The sequence below is a fragment of the Carcharodon carcharias genome, chromosome 2, assembly GCF_017639515.1.
Source record: "Carcharodon carcharias isolate sCarCar2 chromosome 2, sCarCar2.pri, whole genome shotgun sequence".
Taxonomy (NCBI): Eukaryota; Metazoa; Chordata; class Chondrichthyes; order Lamniformes; family Lamnidae; genus Carcharodon; species Carcharodon carcharias.
Window position 1 is genome coordinate 137965789 of NC_054468.1, and position 22541 is coordinate 137988329.

Genomic DNA, 22541 nt, shown 5'->3' on the forward strand with positions numbered 1-22541 from the left:
CATAAAAACAGGCTCCCAGCCTTCCTGCTGCTAATGAACCAGTGTGTGGTGCTATCAGTGGTGGGTCATAACAGAATATCACCTTTCCTACTCAACTTCAGCAAGTGACCACCTGGATTACCATCTTTTCAAAAAAAAAAATTCAAAAGTATTTGTCAGGTTAAAAACTCCAAACAACCATATCTGATGGAAATAAAGTTGTTATTTTTCTAAGTGAATCCAGGTTTAAAAGAAAGTATTGCATTTATATCATAACCTCACCTTTCAGCAACATCTCAAAGCACTTTACTTACTTTGCAGCATCAGGCCCTGAATTACCCCGTTCAGCGCTCCCACCTCAACATATGGTTCAATGTGTACTCATCCTCCATGCTTTTAAAAGGCCTCACCAACACTTAGACTGCAGACAGGTGCAGTCACACTGGATCAACCAGTTTCTGTTTTCAGCTCACATGCATGAGGCTGAAAATAGCATCAAATTAAAGTTATTCAGAATGTCAGTATAGTTATATGTCTGCAGTGTTAACTCTTAAGCTAAATTAAACAAAGCAAACCCAATTTTAGCTAAAAGTAAACAACTTGCATTTACATAGCACGTTTAATGTAATAAAACATCCCAAGGCATTTCACAAGTGTTGTCAAACAAAGTATGACAGTCAGCCACATAGAGATATTAGGTCAGATGACCAAAAGTTCATCAAAGGATATCGTAAAGCTAGAAAGAATGGAAATTCCAGAGCTTATGGCCTTGGCTGTTGAAGGCATGGCTATAAATGGTGGAACAATTAAAATTGGGAATGCTCAAGTGGCTACAATTGGAGAGATGTAATTGGCTTTATGCAAGCCTGGAGATCAACAATAACAAAAACAAAATTACCTGGAAAAACTCAGCAGGTCTGGCAGCATCGGCGGAGAAGAAAAGAGTTGATGTTGAGTCCTCGGGTCCTCATGATCCTTCAACAGAACTGGGTGAATCCAAGGAGGGGGTGAAATATAAGCTGGTTTAAGGTGGGGGGTGGGGGGTGGGGGTGGGGGTGTTGGGTGGGGGGAGAGAAGTGGAGGGGGGTGGTGTGGTTGTAGGGACAAACAAGCAGTGATAGGAGCACGTAATCAAAAGATGTCACAGACAAAAGAACACAGAGGTGTTGAAGTTGGTAATATTATCTAAACGAATGTGCGAATTAAGAATGGATGGTAGGGCACTCAAGGGTTAGCTCTAGTGGGGGTGGGGGGGCATAAAAGATTTAAAAATAATGGAAATAGGTCGGAAAAGAAAAATCTATATAAATTATTGGAAAAAACAAAAGAAAGGGGGAAGAAACAGAAAGGGGGTGAGGATGGAGGAGGGAGTTCAAGACCTAAAGTTGTTGAATTCAATATTCAGTCCGGAAGGCTGTAAAGTCCCTAGTCGGAAGATGAGTTGTTGTTCCTCCAGTTTGCGTTGGGCTTCACTGGAACAATGCAGCAAGCCAAGGACAGACATGTGGGCAAGAGAGCAGGGTGGAGTGTTAAAATGGCAAGCGACAGGGAGGTTTGGGTCATTCTTGCGGACAGACTGCTCCTATCATTGCTTGCTTGTCCCTACAACCACACCACCCCCCTCCACTTCTCTCCCCCATCCCGCCCCCACAACCTTAAACCAGCTTATATTTCACCCCCCTCCTTGGATTCACCCAGTTCTGTTGAAGGGTCATGAGGACTCGAAACGTCAACTCTTTTCTTCTCCGCCGATGCTGCCAGATCTGCTGAGTTTTTCCAGGTAATTCTGTTATTGTTTTGGATTTCCAGCATCCACAGTTTTTTGTTTTTATGGAGATCAACAATCACAGAGATAGCAAGAGCGAGATCATAGAGGGATTTTAAAACGAGAATCAGAATTTCAAAATCATGGCATTGCTTAACTGGCAGCCAATACAGGTCGGCAACCACAGGGGAGATGGGTAAGCAGGATTTGGTATGAGTTAGGACATGAGTAGCAGAGTTTTCAATGACCACAAGTTTGGGCAGGGTAGAACTAAGGATGCCAGCCAGGACTGCATTAGAATATTCAAGCATAGAAGTAACAAAGGCACGGATGAGGATTTCAGTAGCAGATAAGCAGCAGCAAGAGTAGAGTCAGGCAATGTTACAGCAGAAATAGAGGTTTTAGTGATGGTGTGGATATGTGGTAAGAAACTAATCTTGAGGTCAAACATAACAGCAAGTTGCAAATAATCTGGTTCAGCCTCAGACATTTGCCAGAGAAGGATGGAGTAGGTTGCAAAGGAATTGAATTTGTGATGGGGACCAAAGACAATGGTTTCTGTCTTTCCAATATTTTAATGGAGGAAATTTACGCTCATCTAGTTCTGGATGCTGGCAGTTTGGAGTCAGTGGAGGGATCAAGAAAGGTAGAAGTGAGGTAGATTTGGTTATCGTCAGCATGCACAACACCTTGCACAAGTGGGGGTACGTTCCAAGCTAAGGAGGTAGTTTACTTGGGCCACAAGGTTGATGCGGAGGGCCTGCATACTGTGGAAGAAAAAGTCCAGGCTATTTGCAAGGCACTTGCCCCGAGAAATACCACAGAGCTTAAGGCCTTCTTAGCATGGTAAACTACTACGGCCGATTCCTCCCAAAACTCTCGACTGTGCTAGCCCCATTGTGCGGCCTGCTTAAGAACAACCAGAAATAGAGTTGTCAAGCCCCGCACCAGGATGCCTTCGGCCTTGTTAGTCCACTTTGACCCCAAGGAGGAATTAATTTTAACATGTGATGGGTCCCTTATGGAATAGGGGCTGTCCTTTCATATCAATGGCATTTGGCTCCAAACGACTCATTAGTTATACACTCAGTGTCACAGCGCGACAATATTCCCAGATTGAAAAGGGGGGCTTATCTATTGCGTTCGGCATCCGGAACGTTCATCAATATCTCCACAATTGCCATTTCCATATATTGTAACCGACCACAAGCCCCTACTGGGATTATTTAGAGGAGTTAAAGCGATACCACCTATCACATCGGCTTGCATCCAGAGATGGGCACTAATATTAGCCACCCACGAATACACTTCTGTTCACTGTTCAGGAGCTCAAATCTCACATGCCGACATACTAAGCCACCTTCCCCTGCCAGCTAATAACAGGGAGGCTCCGATTCCCCAGGAACTGGTCTTGGTGCTAATTTTTCTGGATTTCTCCACTGTTCAGACCAGACAAATCTGTGAGAGAACAAACCAGGAACCACTATTGTCTAATGTCCAGCAGCAGGTCTTGAATGGTTGGTCAGGTGGATGTAAGTCTAAGGAGATGAAGACCTATTCTGGTCATAAATATGAACTCTCCTGCCAGGACAGCATATTACTCTAAGGAGCAAGGGTTATTGTGCACCTGAGGGAGCGAAGGCTTTTATTAGCCGAGCTACATAGCACTCTCCAGGGCATTAGCAGAATGAGGATGCTCACATGCAACTATTTGTGGTGGCCAGGCATGGACTTGGATATAGAAACCCCGGTTGAAAGCTGTCTTCAATGCTAGCAGGTGCAAAAGCATCTCCCCTTTGCTCCATTGCATCCATGGGAATGGATAGGGTGGCCATGGGTGCGCCTCCAAGTCGATTACATAGGACCATTTTTGGGCACAATGTTCCTTTTAATGATTGACTCCCACTCCAAATGGATGGATGTCTATGAAGTTCGGTCCCCCAAGTCGGCTGCCACCATAGACCGTTTGCGGAAGAGTTTTGCAGTGCATGGGTTTCCAGAGGTCCTCGTGTTCTACAATGGGACCACTTTTACCAGCGGGGAGTTCTACAGGTTCACGACCCTTAACGGCATTACCCATATCAAAACCTCACCCTACCACCCAGCATCAAACGGTATGGCTGAGCAGGCAGTCCAAACCTTTAAATCTGGGATGAAAAAGATGGAAATGGATTCCATCGGCATGAGATTGTCTTGGTTCTTGTTCACATAACGGACCATGCCACACACAATGATCACATTGCCTCTGCAGAACTACTAATGAAGAGACATCTCAACACCCGCCTGACCCTTATCCAGCTGAATTTAGAGGGGAGGATGGTGAAAGAGGAGCAGAAGATCAGGCACAATAGTTATGACAGTGAAAGAACTTTCACCATGGGAACTCCTCGTGAAAAATTTTAGAGATGGGCCCAATTTGCTCTTAAACGAGGTGGGTGGAGTAACTGGACCATTCTTCTATAACGTATCGGTAAATGGCCGAATAATTAATGACACGTGGATCATTTCCGCAAAAGAACACAGTCCCACCAAAAGAAATGCAGTCTTCATCTACGCTTGAGTTTGTGCTGCATGTAGAGGACAGGTTTAACGACTGGGAAGCACCGGTGGGACCCGAGGGGGTTGGGGAGACAAACCTGCCCATTTCCACTGAGGAACCTAGTGGACAACTGTCCCCTGAAAAGGAGGTCTCGGACCTCCGAGGTTGTTGAACTGAGACACTCAACATGTCTGAGAAAGCCTTCAGAGAGACTTGATCAGTAAATAGTTGTGTAATAGTTAATGTGTTTTAAGCTTGTTAGCTGTATTTTTAAGTAAAGAGGGATGGATGTGGTAAAGTAAGGTACCCTGTCCCTATAAGAGCATGTAAGTATACTGATCATGTGACAGCACTGATGAATCACTGTACAGTGCGGGCATCTGGGGACTATAAGTCTAGTTCTGGAGGTTTCTGACTGAGCACTTATGATTTGGTGCTCTACCCTACGTCCCAATAAATCATCACTGTTTATTCTTACATCAGTCTCCCCCTGTTATTGTTTGTAAGCAGCTGTTGAGGAAAACATAAGAAGGCGTGCAGTTAGAGTTCAGTTGGCGAATGAACTCATTTACCCAAGGCATAAAACTAACATACTGCCTTGGAAACTAGGGCAGTCAGATGTTGGGAAGGAAAGAGTGAACATATACAGCTACAACTCTACAGCAGGCATGTGGAAAGGTTTTTTAAAATTTCTGAATCAATAGCTTAGTGTTGTACATTGTTGCAATGGAATTGCTATATTGATTGTGCTGCCTACCACCTAGTACTAAGACCTGGAACTCCTTCAGAGTTTTTTGTGCAGTACTACTCTGCTGGATATATTTTCCATTAAAAAGGGTTATCAAGGCTAGAACTTTTAGGTTCTGTAAGTTGGCTATTGAGTGCATAGATATTATTGCAGGAAACTCGATGCCAAGCAATGTGTGTTAATTGTTAGTGTTCAGTTGGGAACCAAGATATTTATATTATACAGGAGCAAGAAGAGTGAGTTACTAAAGTCTGCGCTGCAGGTAGAATAAGTTCTGTGTGTATGATGAAAATATTTGTTGAGGTGCTTTCCTGAAACTGCTTCTGTATTTTCTTGCCTTTTTCTTATGCACATCATTAAGGCGCATGACGAGTGGTGATCTAATTGCTATTGCTCTGAAGTCATCAGTTGGGAATTGTTTGAAGAGCGCCCAGTAAATTCAGTTTCTCCTGTATGGAAGCACCTAGCTTGTGCAGAGTTGGTGGTCCCTGCTATATGAACCTATGTCCCGTCACAGTGTAATACAATATCGTATTAAAAATGTGAGTTACGTTTTTAATTGTCTTTTAACTCCATATCCAGGTGCCTTTAGAACTACAGGGGCTGAAGTCAAATTTAGTCATTTGGCTTTTGCCTTTCTTGTTGGACACATGCAAAGGTTTCAGTTTATGCTATTGCAGGGTATACAATGTAACTGTGAGTGCAGAAGCTTCTGCCCAATGGGCGCTGAATGACCTTTTTTTTATTTGTTCATGGGATGTGGGTGTTGCTGGCTAGGTCAGCATTTATTGCCCATCCCTAATTGCCTTTGGCATGAGGGCATTTAAGAGTCAACCACATTACTGTGGGTCTGGAGGACATTAGTGAGCCAGGTGGGTTTTTACTACTATCGGTAGTGGTTTTGTGGTCAACATCAAACTTTTAATTCCTGATTTTTATTGAATTCAAATTTTACCATCTGTCCTGGTGGGATTCGAACCTGGGTCCCCAGGGAATTACCCTGGGTCTCTGGACAATATCACTATACCACCTCCTCCTGTGTTGTAACCTTGCTACAAGTCTATGATTCTAAATATTAAGTTTGTCTTATTATTTTCCTGCTACATTGTGCTTATGATTTTTCCTTACATTTATGCTACATTTTCTCAGATTTTAAGTCATTACAGAGGTCACAGTTGTTGCATTAGCTTTGGCTCCTGATAGTTGCCAGCACAAACTGAGGGAACAGTAATTACAAGAAAGCTTCATTGCCTGTCTTAGTTATCACAAAATATATTTGAATATCTCCCAGTTTCTTGCCATTGTGGGTATATACTTGTTTTACAGAATGAGATAGAAACTTTTCATGTTAAGAATCAAAGGTTTGTACATTATACAGTCGACAAATCCATAGTGGTTTTGTAGAAACACACTCTCAGAGGTTTCTTAGTCAAACAAAACTAACTTAATTTGCACGAGGGCTTCTGTGGCTGCTTGTATCCTGCCAGCCCCTCATAAAGCCATTGTTTCTGAGGAAACTCCTTCTCAGAATTTATTCCCCATACTAGCCACACATTGGTTGAACAAATCATGTGACCTCCCCATTTCGGTTGAACTGGTTTTAAAGTGACAGTCATCACAGTTTTAATGAAAGGATTATTTTTAAAATTAAGAAAAGCACTCAGAGCTTCAGGATAGTTGCTGTATTAACCTTCACCTTACAGCTCAATCTCTTTACAGTTAGACAATCTGTGGGACTGGTTGTCAATGTACATTCAAACACTATCATTTTACCTTTGGATCCAGAGGCCACATCCAGTCCAAAGGGTGAGAATAATGTTTTCCCTTTTTATTGTCTAAAACTCACATATGGGCCAGGATATTGAGGTCAGTGAGCAAGGGGCAGGGCCTGCTCGCCGATGCGTAAAATGACACTGGATAATGTTGGGTGGAACTCCTGACATCACCCCACGTCATTTCAATTTTCAGGTCGGGAGAGGCACAGCCGAATCAGTTGTGCGCCTGCCAACCTTTCAATGGCCAATTGAGGCCATTTAAAAACTAATTGAACTAGTTAATGCACCTGCCCGTCCAATCTTAAGGTTGGTGGGCAGGCCAGGAGCCCTGGCGGCTTCAGAAAAAGCATGAAACCTCACCCACGGGCGGGATGAGGTTTCAAGTAGGTTTCTAAAAATGTAATAAAAGTTTGAATAAAAGTGATGGGACATGTCCCAACTCATGTGACCACGTCACATGAAGGGACATATCAGGGAAACTTTAATTTTGCGCATTGACTATTTTTGAATTTGACGCCGATCTCCCTGAGGCAGCACTAGCCTCAGGGAGATGAGTGCACTCTTTCGCTCACGTGCACGAAAGAGCACACTCCAGGTTAAGGTAATTCTCCCCCCCACCCCCCCAAACACAGGGAGTGCATAGCGCTTTCTGGCAGATGTCATGATGGGCAGGCCTTAATTGGCCTGCCCATGTAAAATGGCGGCGTGCCCCCAATCGGGGATCCCGATTGGAGGTACGCCCGCACTCCCTCCCACTCCCCACCCAACGGGCCGGGGGGGGGGGGGGGTTTCTTCCCATGAAATTAGTTGGTACAGTCTCAAATACCTTGATTTGCACAAGTATGCAATGCAAAGCATTGCTCTAACCACAAATTGACATGTCACTCTGAGAAGACATGAAGATAAATGACTTGGAAAAAACAGCGACAAATTCTTCCAGAGCTAAAGAACATTGTTGGGAAAGAGTAGCTTTACTGTGAAATTAGCTAGCCACATATAGGTGACCCAGGAGTTGCAGTACATAGATGCTATGATCTAACAGATTGAAAAGACAGGCTAAAGGGACTGAATAGCCTGCTCCTGTTCCTATGGGTGTCCAAAGAGAGGAAACTATTCTATTCACCAGCACAGATTTCTCTGATCTTGAACGTGTAAGAACATTTTAAAGGGCTGGATAATCTCAACCTAGTATTTGCCAAATTCGTCATTGCCACCGAGTCACCTTTAGTTGATACTTTTCAATTGATGGGACTCGATAGCAATGTATTTAAAAGTAATAGTTAAATTATTCAACGTTTAAAATCATGCTTGTCATTTGAATTCTTTACTTCTGACCTCATCTTCTTACAATGTTCCAGTGAGTTCAAGGTAAGCGAGAGAAACAGCAGGCAGCACTTCACCTTTCGATTAGGCACTTCACAGCCTCCTGGACTCAATATTGAGTTCAAGAATTTCAGATCATAACCTCTTCCTCCATTTTAGCTTGTGATATTTGGTTTAGTTTTGGACAATTGGCAATGATTCTGCTTTCCTTTTTACATCTTCCCTAGACACATCTTTTTGTTTCTATATTTATCACATTGTAAACCCCTTTTGCTTTTCACCATCAACTCTTTTGTGATTTCATTTCTCCAGTCATCCAACCTATCAGAGAACTTTCCTTTTGTTTTATCCTCTGCTCTCCCATTCCCTGCATCTAAGCTCAGTTTAAACCTGTCACATCTCTAACTTTTTCCAGTTCTGAAGAAAGATCATCAATCTGAAACATTAACTATTTCCCTTTCCACAGATGCTACTAGGCAGGCTGAGCATTTCCAGTATTTTGTTTTTATTTCTGTTTTCCAGCATCCGCAGTATTTTGCTTTTGTTTAAAATCAAGTTGTTTTGCAAAAGGCAGATTTGTTCCAGAATTGCACCAAGTACGGTAGTGGGCGGGTTAAATTCATTTTACCCACCGGCCGCGATGGAAGGTTTTCATGCTGTATCATTCCAAACCCACTGTGTTAGTTATGCATTCTCGGGAAACACACCATTTCCATGGTGGGTGGGCTCTCATTCGCAGCCACGCCTTCACCCCACCACTTCATTACGCCAGTGCCACATTTAAAGTACAGCCGTGCTCAGTGCTTCCAGCCCAGGAGTGCAGCAAAGAAAGGCAAGACGACTGCAGCCCTCAAGCACCTTTTGGACGGCGTGGAAGCCTGCTGTGATGTCCTCTACCCCGCTCTGGCCGCAGAAGGGCAGCTACATTTCCATTCTGGCTCGGTAGGCGATGGCAGCAGTGGTCAGTGTCAATACTGCACAGAAGAGGTTGGCCATCCAATGCAGAAAGAGGATGAATGATCTCATCCGTGCAACCAGAGTATGGCAACCATCTCATCACTCTAAACTCACAGACTCAAACCCATCACACATTCACTGGCATCTCACTCACTGCAGGCTCAAGGGACATCACCACCCATTCTCACACACATACCCTCATCTCCTCTAGAGACTGGCCCCTGAGCCATCACCATTTTGAGGCCACTTGCACAGATCAACATGTGCCCCTCCAACAGCCTGTGATGTCCTCCTTCCCCGGAAGAGCTCTCGTCTTGCAGCCTCTTCCCTTGCCTGAGGCCACTTGTCCCCTTTCTCCAAGATTTTGCCCTGCAGCCATTGAAAAGCCACCCTCATTTGGCTGATCGAGTAGGTCTCTACCTACCAGTGAGCCTCCCTAAAAATGATGTGGTGCTGTGGAAGTCTGGCACTGATGAGTGCGAGTGCAGACCAAAGCAATGTAGGCAAACAAACCTTGAAGTCCTGAGTGAAGCGCAATCCACCAAGTGCATGTCGCTTATGTGCTGTTGTGAAACGCATCGGCATGTTTTCCTGCCGACGTGGGTGGATGACCCAGCCAGAGTGGGGGGAATGAGTCCAGTGGGCTGGCCTTCTAATCATATGCTGATCTGGTAGGTACAATGAGGTTCCCGACAACCAATAGCAGGAAAAGCATCCCGCCATCGGCAGGCTCAGTGGATGATCGCAAACTGGTTTCACATCATTATGAAACCGATCGCGCCATATTGTCCGCTCACACCACCGGACATGCCCAACGCTGGCGGGCACAGAAAATCCCAGCCAAAGCTTTTGCTCAGATTCATTATAATTTTTTGGCAAGTTGTTCAAACAAAATACTGAACTGCTCTGTGCTTATAAGACAATGGGCTGTATCTTCCAATGGAGTGGTAATTGAGTAGGTTTGTCACTCTGTCTGAAAATTACTTAATCGGAAACGCAGGCAATACTATCTCGCCCAACCTTCCGACTCAGGTTGGGTGAGATCAATGTAGTGCAGCGTGCACCAGGGCAAAGGCAACCCAGTTGAAGGTAAGTAAACTATACCCCCTTATATACAGCACTAGCTGCCGTAAATCAGGTAAGTTTAAAGGTCCAGCGAAGTTTAACGGTCTTTGACAAGTCAGGGAGAAGGTAAATGTATAAGGTAAGGTAAGTGGGTAGGATTGGGTCGCGGCGTGGGGGAAAGAAGAGTCAGGCATTGGGGGGGGGGGTGGGGTTGGGAGTCGAGCCTGGAGGGGTGGCGAGGAGTAATCGGGGGGTGGGGGTAGTGGGGGACTTGGCAGAGTCCTGGGGTGGGGGGTCAGTGTGGGTCAATATAATAGTTACCCAGAAGTTAGAAGTGGTTTGAATTTTTCTTACTTTCTCTTGGTAACTATTGCTGTAAGACAGTGGGAACCATTCGAGGTTTGCAATTTAAATTGCATTTTCAGATAGTTCCCAGTGCAAGGCAATTGCCCATCAGAAGTTTGAACTTCCAAGGCAATTGCCATGCAATCTTCATCTCGGAACCTCCAGGGTACCTCCTCTGCACACACACACACACACACACATGTGCACGCACGCAAGCACGCACGCACACACACACACACACACCCTGGAACTCAGAAGTTATGGCCAATATTACAGTGCTAGAGAAGTTTAAAAGAATAGCTGTTGTTGAGCAAAGTTATACTGCTGTTTTCTCATCAGTGTAAAATGGTTCTGGATGCGCATCAATGTGAAAGTAGTAGTATATTCAAAAGACTACTTAGCATCTGAATGTTGAGGTGCCAGTACCCCTCCAGGGTGTTGTTGTGCACCAGCTTGAATCTGCAAGAAGTGCAGTGTAACTCCAGCCTTGAGATGCCTTTAGGATATTGCAACTCTCTACCTAACTGAGGAGTTCTTGTTGCACAATGGGTAGCTTCCTTGCTTCTGACTCAGAAGCTCTGGATTCAAGTTCCACCCCAGGACTTGATGGCCAAGGAAGGTGTGTTCATAATGCAGCCAGGCAGGTTGATTATCAACCTACAAACCATTCCAACACATGCCAATGGCAAGGGCTAAGATTGGGAGAGATTCCTTGTCAGCCATATGATGGAAAGAGTTGGAGCCTTTACCATCACTATCCATAACTCCAGACCTTACCACAGCAATTTGGACTCCGTGAGTGATCTAACACACACACACACACACACACACACAAACGTAACTGACATTTCACATCTGTCAAACTATGCACTCAAGTATTTTCTAATTATTCCCACCCATCCATTAATTTATATAATTGGTTTTATTGAGGCACTTGCCTAATTAATGCATACTTCAATAAAGGAACTATTGATGGGCAATAAACTGTAGTACATTTACAAACCTGAGACAGCTGTACACCAATTAAGGTCAATTTTACAAAACAGTCTCAGAATTCTGTTAGATTTACTGTAAAGGATTATTAGCCAGTGGCTGAAGGAGAGTTGGAATAATGATAATTGCAATATTGAATTGGAATTTTTTTTGTCTTTATTCTCAAAATTTCTGAATTCAGCAAAGTTCACTGAATTTGATTAAACACATCTGAAAAATTAACAGATTTGAACTTCTTTCAAAAAATGAATTGTAGCACATTTTCAATGCAAATTCCACTGAAAAGGTTAATAAAACAGCAGTTTCAATGAATAAAAAATCTTGATAGGGAATTTTTGACACAGTATACAGATATGATAAAGCACATTGATGTGAAGACTTCCAGTATGTAGTTTGCAGTTTCAATGTTTCCTGGTGTGTGAACTCTGCTGTATGTGTTCACTGACTGTAAAAGCACCGGTAATATTAGTAGCTACAAGATATTTAGAGCAGAATCATCCCAGATTTGAGTGTGGTTGCAGGTGGGAAAAGGGACTATATACCCGCTGGCCACAATGGCAGTTTCCACGCCATATCGTTCCAATCCCATCTCATTAATCATGCATTCCCGGCAAACATTCACCTGCCCCGCCATCACCACAGGTCTTCAGTAAACGAGGCATCATATCTAAAAGCTGCCCCTGCAAAGAGCTGGCACTCTTCAAGGGATAGGAAGCTGCTGCGAACTGATGGCTGCCAAAGGGAGGAAAACACGTTGCCCCCAGGTTTAGCAACGCCTCCCTCGAGCACCCACTGGACACAGTGGAGGCTCGCCGCAATGTCTTCTACCTCTGTTCTGGGCGAAGTCCAGCAAGCAAGGTGACAAATCCAGTATGGTGGCAGCAATGGTCAGCGCCAACACCCTGCAAAAGAGGATAGCCACCCACAGCAGAAAGAGGATGAATGGTCTCATCCATTCAGCCAGGGTAAGTCAACCACCTCATCAGTCTCAACTCGTACACCCACAAAATCATCACACAGCCACAGGGATCTCACACTTCAAGGGACAACACCACTAACTCTCACACACACCCTCACATCTCAATCAGGCTCATACCCTCTGGAACTTGTGTCCTCATCCCATCCATGGCTCCACTCGCCACTCAAACATTCCATGCAGTGCCATGCATGCTGTTCACACTCTCTCTATCTGATTCCATGCAGGAGAAGCTGGCTCAAAGCAGCAGGTAGAGGTCTCAGACCAGGGGTGGAGTGGCCCACATTAGGCCCATCATTCACTTTGAGGAGTGTCCCATCACGCTGATTGGTGAGGACATGAACTGTGCCTGCGGCAACAGTGAAGTCAGCGGCAAATACCCACGTGAGGATCTGCACCACATCATCCCACTCTCAACACAGCTGTGAGTGTTCTCTCTCCTGCTTTTGACTCTGCTGCCATGCTTTAATTATCTCTACTTTGGTTCACAGGAAGCTCTGCCAAGCGACCGATACCCTCAGCCATACAATGCCTCAGCTCCATCCAGGTCCTCGCATCCAGCCCAGAGGACACCCCCTCCATTGAAAACCAGGATATGAGCAGACTGGAAGACCTGTCACAGTTCTTACCCCACCCTCTAACAGCGCAGAGATACACACCTGGGTGGGACCTAAATCTAGAGCAGACTCAAGTTCACAATCTGGTGGTCACCGCATGGACATGTGTCTGCAGCAGGAGGCAGGAGGTTCAGGCGAGCACCCCAGCACTCAAAGGACTGCTCTGGAAAAGGCATTTGAGAGGTCCAAGTCAGATGATGACCCTCTGGATTCAGCCTTCCAACTCATCATGGAGAGTCAGCAGAAAGTGGGGAAACATCACACAGAGCTGTTGGAAGCACTCAACAGAGTGGAACGCAAGTCGGATGAGAATGTCCACCTGCTCTCTGATGAAGTGGTGCACGGGTGTGTGCATGGAGGTCTCCATGGGAAGGATGGCCCACGCCATGGAGACCCTGGTCCAGTAGAATGCGGAGATGCAGGCAGAGCTGCACTCCGGAATTCTTGCAGTGGCAACACACGACGTCCCACCAGGTGCTCCTTCCCCTCCAGGAGTCAGGCCGAGGACCTCGCACGCCTGAAGGGAGGAGCAGCAGCAGCTAGACACCCCTGGGTCATCCACTCAGGAATATCAGAGACTGTCCTCTCCCTCTGAGTTCCCTCTGCCTGTGACATCGCACCCCCCCCCTCCCCCCAACCCACACCAATTGGTTGCATGGATGAACACATGGTGTCACTTCATAATTGGAAAATATATTCACTTTCACTGGATAATGTGTAATGTTGTCTTTCAGTTTCATTTACAGGCTTTGTGAGCAGTTCAGCTGCACACTGCTGGCCCACAAGTGATTCTAGAGGAAGAATATGTGTGTCAGGGCTTTTGGAGCCTTGTGCAGACACTTACCCACACACACAGATCCTTCCTCCATCACACTCATTACAATGTTCTGAGCATTTTCAACACTGCTTGCTGGGGTTCTCTTTCAGTGGTCCATCTGAGCTGACCTGGATCTCCACCCACCCACTGGTTGCATTCCCGTGCAGCATCTATTCCTGCTCAACACGAGGCTTCTTTCACTTTCGATTTTTCAAGACGGTTCTAGTGACGTATGTCTTCAGCTGCCGCGTCCTTTCTCCTCCCGCAGTCGCCCATGTCCTTCCCCCCCATTACTGTTGACCCCCCGGCAGCATCTTCCACCTCCCCACCTACCAGCCAGAACACTTCTCTTTCTGGGATGTCTAGGTGAACGTGCACACTCCCTATCTTCCTGAGAATCCCAACACCAACCACTTTGTCCACCACGGCCTCCTCCTTCCCACCCCTACAGTCTGTGTCTGCCTTTGAATCGGAACCAACCACCCCTGCTGTCCTTTCTACCACTACTGACTCACCCTCACACTCCCACCCTACGGGCTCACTCTGCTCTCTCTCATTCTCACCATTCCCTCCTACCAAGCCCACCCTCATTTCGCTTCCCAGGAGGTAGTCACTGACTCCACAGACCCCTCCCTTGCACGTTCACCTGGACATTCCCCCCCTTACTCCTTTCTCTCCCCTTACTCCTTCCCCCCTCCAAAGTCCTGCCCCCCAAATTCCTTCCTCCCTCCCAAAGTCCTGCTCACCTCCGAAGTCCTTCCTCCACTCAAAGTCCTGTCCACCTCCAAAGTCCTTCCTCCACTCAAAGTCCTGTCCACCTCCAAAGTCCTTCCTCCACTCCAAGTCCTTTCCCCCCTGAACTCCCCCCACTCACAGTTGGACCTTCCTCTCCACCCCCTCAACGATCATCTGTAGCTGACCATGGCCAAGACACTGATGTCCCGAAGCAGTGGTGACCTTCCACCTTCTATAAGCCATGGCCATTAAAATCCGCCCAGCATGTGATGCGCATTTTCCTCAAAGGTCCCGTTGCTGTCGGGCTCCAGCCTCTTCTGCTCCTCAGATATCCATGATGTGAGCAAGACCCTGATGGTAAGTCCCAACTTCTCCACTTCACACTTGTCAAGGCAGCTTCTGCACCGGTATGTTTTCCCACCAACATGGATGGTAAATTTGACATGAAGAGACGATTCCGAAGAGCAAGGCTTATAATGATATGCAGATATAGTAAAATGATATTCTTGACTTACAGCAGTGGGAAAGGCAGTTAGCCATTGATGGGTGGAGCGAACGATTGCAAACTGGATTCATGACGGCATGAATTTTTCACCTTCCCATTATATTTTCTGCTCATACCCACCATGACGCCGAAGGCCTGCAGGGACGGAAATTTCCACCCTTAGAACTTCAATGTCAGGGTAAAGATCACATAGGGGACTACATGTACTAGAAAGCAAGCTAAGTGATAATCATGATCATCAGACCTTTACGATACACCATAGCTTTTTTTCTTCCTCTCTCCCTTTAATTATTTTTGATTTGTAAAATTAAAATGTCCCAAAATGAGTCTAGGTTCCATTTTTATTTGCTAAATAGTAGCTATGTGGAACAAAATGGATGGCTGGTGGTGTTTGCTGGCTTTACAGAAACGCCATTTGAAGTTACAGTTGGGTTCATAACACAAATTAACCAAATGAGTGTTTTATGTCACCGCACATAGAAAATCTGTCACAAAAAAATTGACAAACATCTCTAACTTTAAGTGAGACAAAATCTGTCAAGTGTTTAATCAATCCATTTTATTTCATCCAAGTGTAATTTGTGAGATTGCACCAGACTGCGTGTACTCTCGCAGTCATTTTGAAAGTTAGTAATGCAGAGGAGTTTTAGACTCCATCATTTCTACTATTTTGTGGTTTGCTTTTTTCACGTCAACATGATGTGCTTTTCCTTTGAAATATGGGAATCAGTGTAAATGGGTACAATGCTAATACAGTCAGTGTTTGCATGTCTTGGATGGTGTTTTGTTTGCTAACTACATATAGAGATTTTTAAAAAATTATCAATGATTTGTTAAATTCCAAAATTTACTCAGTTTATTTTCCACAAAGCCAGGGGAGACGATGTCTGCTCATAAAAACACTACTTCAGCAACAGACAGGGTAAGCAGTATGATGCACGAAGGTCATACAAATTGTACACAAATCAACTTTTGATATCAGGCGGTGAAATGCTTGGCTCACCAAAAATTTGTCACGATGCTTATTCTGCCACTCTTTTGTCCTCAGCCTGTGGGACAAACAGTGCATTCATGGGCAATGCCATTTTTAATCTAATGCAGTCACTCAACCAAAACTTGCTTGCAACACAAAGCCCTCTGCTAATCTTGCTAGCCCCCAGCATAATTATTATGAACCTTCTGCGACTACTCTATTCATTGAGCTCAACACAGAACATTTCATATTTCAGACCAAGAGCAGAGAGTTAACCAAAAAAATAAATCAAAAAATGAAACACACACAAAGAATTCAAATTTTTGTTTAGATTCACCATACCTTTCATTTTTGAAACCGATACCTATCTTGTCTCTAGGACAATGAAAGCCATTTTAATACTGTGGAGGTGTTAATTAAAATGAGTTTAGTTCATATTTCACAAAAAGGCATTGCATATATCATTTCAGACTATAGTCTGAAGATATTACCCCAAAAAACTTTCTCAGCAATTAGTGTGGAAAATATTAAGAAAAACAAAGGAATGGATTTCCAAATAGCTAAGGGAATGCTTAGAACTCGGAATGCAAGCCAATTCAGTATTCAAAAATTTTAGTTACTTCATTACCCATACATAGAATGAAATGATTAGAACTGCAACTTGCACAGTAGAACACTACAAAGAAAACATTTTCTAGACTATGCTACTGTATCATATGGCAGTAAAAGTTAATTTTCACGTGCTGTAAAAAAATTAATAGTAACACTGCAGATATAATTAATCTTCTGGTGTCATGTCATATAGCACTGTTTCAACTATCAAAGGGCTTTGGAAAACATCCCAAAGGAATAGCCATATTAGCAAAAAAAAAGCAAAAACAAAGACTCAAATTACAAATCAGATACTTGGTGTGAATTTATGAATGTTAAATCAGTTGAGAAGATTATAAAAACAATACTCTGTAATTCTTAGAAAGCTTATTTTGTAAAGGACTTCCAGATATCAGTTAGCTCCAAATATATATTCCAGATCCCTCCGATGGATTAATTGGTATATGCTTAATATGCATAGGTACATGACATAGTATTTACTGCAGGTTAACAAATTAGAATGACGGTTGAAACAGGGCATTAACATCGAGGAAATGGGGGTTTAGGGCCAAAGTCAATCAGGGTCTTTCTTCCAAATGCTCACCAATGACCCACGTTGGAAAGAGAAAGGACACCAGCTAAGAATAAGGACTATGATTGGCTGTGATACTTCCCACAAATGAATAATCTATCAAAACCCTTCAAGGTTCAAAGATTAAGAATGACCATTGTGGCAAGGTATGCCAGCACAAATCAGTACTTTTATGTTCTGCAGACCTTCAGAAACAATGATCATATATGAGGTTATGAGAGCCCCTCAATTAATTACTGGTTTGTTATTTGCAGCCAATCAGTATTCCATGTGTCGTCAGCAGGAAAGGAAGTGGTCCTGAAAGAAGGAAACCTCAAAGCTACTTTTTTGACACATTGTTCAGTGAAGATGAGATTGCAGTTGACAAAATTATCATTCTGGTGCAAACCCCAAGAGGTCAAGCATATCTGATACCTTTCTACCTCATTATAGTTAATCCACTATTTTGTGCAACACTGAAATTCTAATTTGGTTTTGCATAAATCAAAGGTGACTATAATGAGTTCCTTATTACGTGCCTCCCAATGCTGTGAAGCTGTCACTCAGTACTAAATTCTTAGAGCCTATTTAGGTACAAAACAAAACTGGCATTTTTGCTAAAAAATTGTCAGTTTAGAATCCCATGTTTCTAAACACTTTAAAGCATGTAAATAGAGAGACATCTAAAAATAACCTTTACCTGCTTTGGGGGAAACGTAGAGTATTGCTTACTGTAGCAAGTTGTGCATTTTTATGTAAAGTTACTCACTAGTTACGCATACACAGATTTTAAATGCACAAGTCTGTTATTGGCTATACATGCAAACAATCCATTTTTTCATTCTTTATAAGCAGGACATTCTCAGGAGTGCTCAGCCCCAAGGTGAAGGTTAGGAACAGACCCTGGAGATCAGCATAGGAAGCAGCAACTATCATTTTGACTTGGAAGCCATGTGTTTCTTACTAACTTAAACCTATTGTGCAACCCTTACAGATTCACCTGTGCTAAGCAACAGCCATTGTAATCTTAGCATAAGATCAGCCTCCATATCCTTCCTACAAATGCACTGAAGTCTGAATTTCCACTATACATTCCTATGGTTAAATCTTCAAATGGCCGTCCTCTGTATTCTTATATTTCTCCATTAGTTTGTTACTTTGCAGTAGTTTTAAACCAACTTTTATTCAAAAGACTTTCCTTGACCACAACTGGCAAATATTTGCTTCCTTCTATTCATTCCTTTCATGGGAAAACAGTAAGGGCATTTTATTGATTTGTTTTTTGCAACTTTAGCAAACATATATAAGTATCAATAAGATCTGCGTAACATTATGGTTTAGGCAAGCAATCAAAGACACAGGAACTTAAAGGCAGAAACTAAGACCAAAAAAACTAAAGCAGAGTGGAAAATGTCATCAGTAAGATATAAGCTCTAATGGCTCAATTAAATCAGTGAGCAGCTGAGCTGTACATGGTAGGAAAGCTCCAGGTTTGATTCTCAGACTGTGATGAAGATGTCCAATCAGCACAGCAATAGAATTGCAACAACAGGCCTCAACTTCATTAGGTAATGGCATGGGGAAAAATGAAGGGAAAAATTATTTTAAAAAATATTCAGAATCCCCAACTCCTAAGTGATCCAACCACCCCCCCCCCCCGCCCCCGAAAGAACCAGGGAACATTATCCCATTTTTTCCTTAAGAACCAGTAGTCATGTGGGCTTCAAAACATCATGGCCATCCACTTTGAATCTTAAGGCCTCCCAATAAAGAAAAGGTATTGAAGGATTAGACTGAGATAATGGACATCACTTTTGACAAATAAACACAGCTGGCCTTAACAACGGGTTCAGGGACACTGGATGCCCCAATCCTCCTTGCCTACAAATTATTCTTTAGCCAATCAAGGCAATAGGTTGACAATGAGCCAAATGCAACAGATTGGTGAAATAAACACTAATAGTGCTATAATTAAATTTAATTCAACATACCAACTGTGAATCTGGTTCACCCTAACAATACAACCTGGAGTCAAAGTGTCAATTCTACCCCAGCCATGCAGTCTAAACCCAAGTTACATAAATTTAGTGGTTATTCATATCTCAGATTGTGTATTAACTTAAGTAATACATGGTATGACAAAGTATTTGGAGCACAGAAACAGATCATTTGGCTCAAAACAGGTCTAGGCCTATGTTTATGCTCCACACAAGCTTCCTCCCAATCTTCTTCACAGTCTGCTATTCCTTTATGTGTTTATTTAGCTTCCCCTTAAATCTATGCTATTCATCTCAACTGCTCTCTGTGGTATTAAGTTCCATACTCCAACAACAATCTGGTTAAAGGGGTTTCTATTGGATTCCCTTTTGAATTTCCACATTTATATATATTTATGGATGAGACCTGAACTGGGGCCATAAGTGGAAACATCGCATTCAGGTTTATCCTATGAAGTCCTTTCATAATCATAAAGGCATATGTATCAGGTCACAACTTATCTATTTATATCTACATCACAAGATTTTTCTATTCCTTTTCCCTATTCAGACACTCCTTTCCAAGGAGTAAAAGGCCTCATTCTTCCTACTAAAATATATTACCTCATTGTTACCTATACTGAAGTTCATTGGCCAATGACACATCCGTTCAGCAAGCTTATTATGACTTCTTGCATTTTGTCGCAGTCCTCCTCTGCGTTAATTACACCTCCCAATTTAGTACCATCCGCAAATTTGGAAATTATATTTCCAATTCCCAAGTCCAAATCGTTTCTGCAAACGGTGAAGAACAGTGGTTTCAGCACCGATCCTTACAGAACACACTTCCCATCTTTTGTCAATATGAGCAATCATCTTTAACTTCTATCTTTTCTGTTTTGTGGTCAGTTTGCTATCCATTCTCCTACTTGCCTCCTGACTCCAATGTTTTGACCTTATTCATGACTTTACTATACCGTATCTTATCAAAGGCCTTTTGGTAATCCAAATATATTACGTCTACAATATTACCTTTATCAACCCTTTGTTACTTCTGCAAAGAATTCAGTAAGGTCAGTGAAGCATGACCTTCCCTTTTGAAATCTGTGCTTACTGCTCTATTATATTTTCAGTTTCTAGATTTTTTTAAATTACATCTTTGAATAAGGATTCAATTATGTTTCCTGCTATGAATGTTAAGCTAATTGGTCTGTTGTTTTCTGGACTTGGTTGGTCTCCCTTTTTTATATATAGGAATTGCATTGGCTGTCCACCAGTCCTCTATCCCTTTTTCTTTCCTAGTGATTTTTTAATATCTATGTAATAGCGTCTCGCTCTTTCTATCGCATTGATGGGTTTTTACAAGGTGAGGATGCTAGCCCCACACCAACCCTCCTACTTTTCCAACCCAGCATGGGACTGGCTTCAGTGAAGGCCATTTACAATGGAAAAATTGAAGGACAAGCACATTTAAGACAGCTTCCTGCTGGCCCTCCAACAGATTCAAAGTACGAATGAAATTGATTAAAACTGAGGAACAATGGGAAACCTTCAAAGGAGGGATTAAAGAGAGTGCAGAAATCACCATCAGGCAGAGGAGAGAAACCAACAAAGAACAACGGATAACAAAAACAGAGTTACCTGGAAAAACCCAGCAGGTCTGGCAGCATCGGCGGAGAAGAAAAGAGTTGACGTTTCAAGTCCTCATGACCCTTTGACAGAACACAAAGAACAACGGATCACTGACTCAAAGTGGAAATTGATTGATGAAAGACAGCTGGTGAAGAGCAAGAGACACCAAGAAAAGAACATTGAACAAAGATGAGAAGACAACGAGAGTACAGAAGGCTAGATACAGCTGTGAAGAAGAGCTGCAGGAGAGACAAATGAGAATGGATAGATTTAAAAGGCAGGGAGGCACAAGAAGCAGCAAATCAGAATGACTCCAAGATGCTGTACAAGGTCATATGAGAATTGACTGGTATAAGAAGCAACACTACTACCAATCAAGGGCAAGAACGGCAGGACGCTATTGACAGATGAGGAGCAACAAGCAAGGTGGGCGGAACACTTTGGAAATCCTCAACCAGCCCAGCCCCAGCTCCATGTTCAAGTTCGATGGCAACACTGCACCTCAAAGTTGAACATCAGCCTGGGAGCAATTGCCAGATCAGACGCTCTAAGAGCCACCAAGAGCCTGAAGAACAACAAGGCAACTGGTATTGACACAATACTAGCAGAGCTACTGAAACATGGCAAGAACACTGCCATAACATTGCTCACGGACCTGTTCAACAAGATCTGGACTGTTGAGGACGTCCTGGATGACTGGAGGCAAGGAGTAATCATCAAGCTGCCAAAGAAAGGGAACTTCAGCAACTGAAACAACTGGAGGGCCATAACACTTCTGTCAGTAGTACCTTGCAAGCTCTTCAGAACGGTGCTTCTCAACAGATTGAAAGCAGAAGTAGACGGTACCCTTCGCGAAGAACAGACAGGTTTTCAGAGTGGCAGATCATGCTACGAGCAGATCTTTATGCTCAGAAACATTGAGCAGAGCCTAGAGTGTCAGAAGCTTTTTGTTATCAATCTCATTGATTTCAAGGTTATTGATGGCATTCATCAACAGTTACTCTGGTACCTCACAACAACGTATGGCATCCTGAAGCAATATATTAAGATCTTCAAAGCCTTATACTGTGCATCCATCTGCTGTGTCAAGACCAACACAGGATCCATGGACATCATCATAGCAGCACAGCAAAGTTGAAAACTCTCCCCATTTCCTTTTCCTCTTGGCTATCAATGTCATCATGAGGAAGGCACTGGTGTGTACAGACTTTGGCATCCCATGGTAATACCACCAGTTGATGGACCTAGATTTTGCAGACAACGTCACCTTGCTGGCCTAAGAATTATTCATGCTCCAAGACATGACCATCAGTCTTGAGAGGAGTGGCACCAAGGCTGATCTACACATCAGCTGTGAGAAGATAAAGAAAGTGATGGTTGGATGGCAACAAAACCCTGCCATCACCATCGGGCAATAGAACATTGAGGATGTTGACCATCTTCTCTACCTAGGAAGTAACATCTCCAGGGAGGGCAGTGTAGAAACTGACATCCAGACAAGAATCGGCAAACCAACATCGGTCTTCCTGCGGCTCCACAAGATCTCGAATCCAACAGCATCAGCATGGCCATGAAGCTGTGACCCTATATGTCCATAGTAGTATCAATTACAATCTATGGCAGCAAGACATAGAATTGAACACCAAAGTTGTCACATAA

The 22541-nt window shown here is 43.5% G+C and overlaps 1 protein-coding gene across 8 annotated transcripts in view; it reads right to left on the bottom strand.

Annotated features, from left to right (window-relative positions):
* LOC121271017 (protein quaking) overlaps positions 1-22541 on the bottom strand; it is a 731453-nt gene that overhangs the window by 554932 nt on the left and 153980 nt on the right. The gene's annotated exons all lie outside the window — the stretch shown is intronic.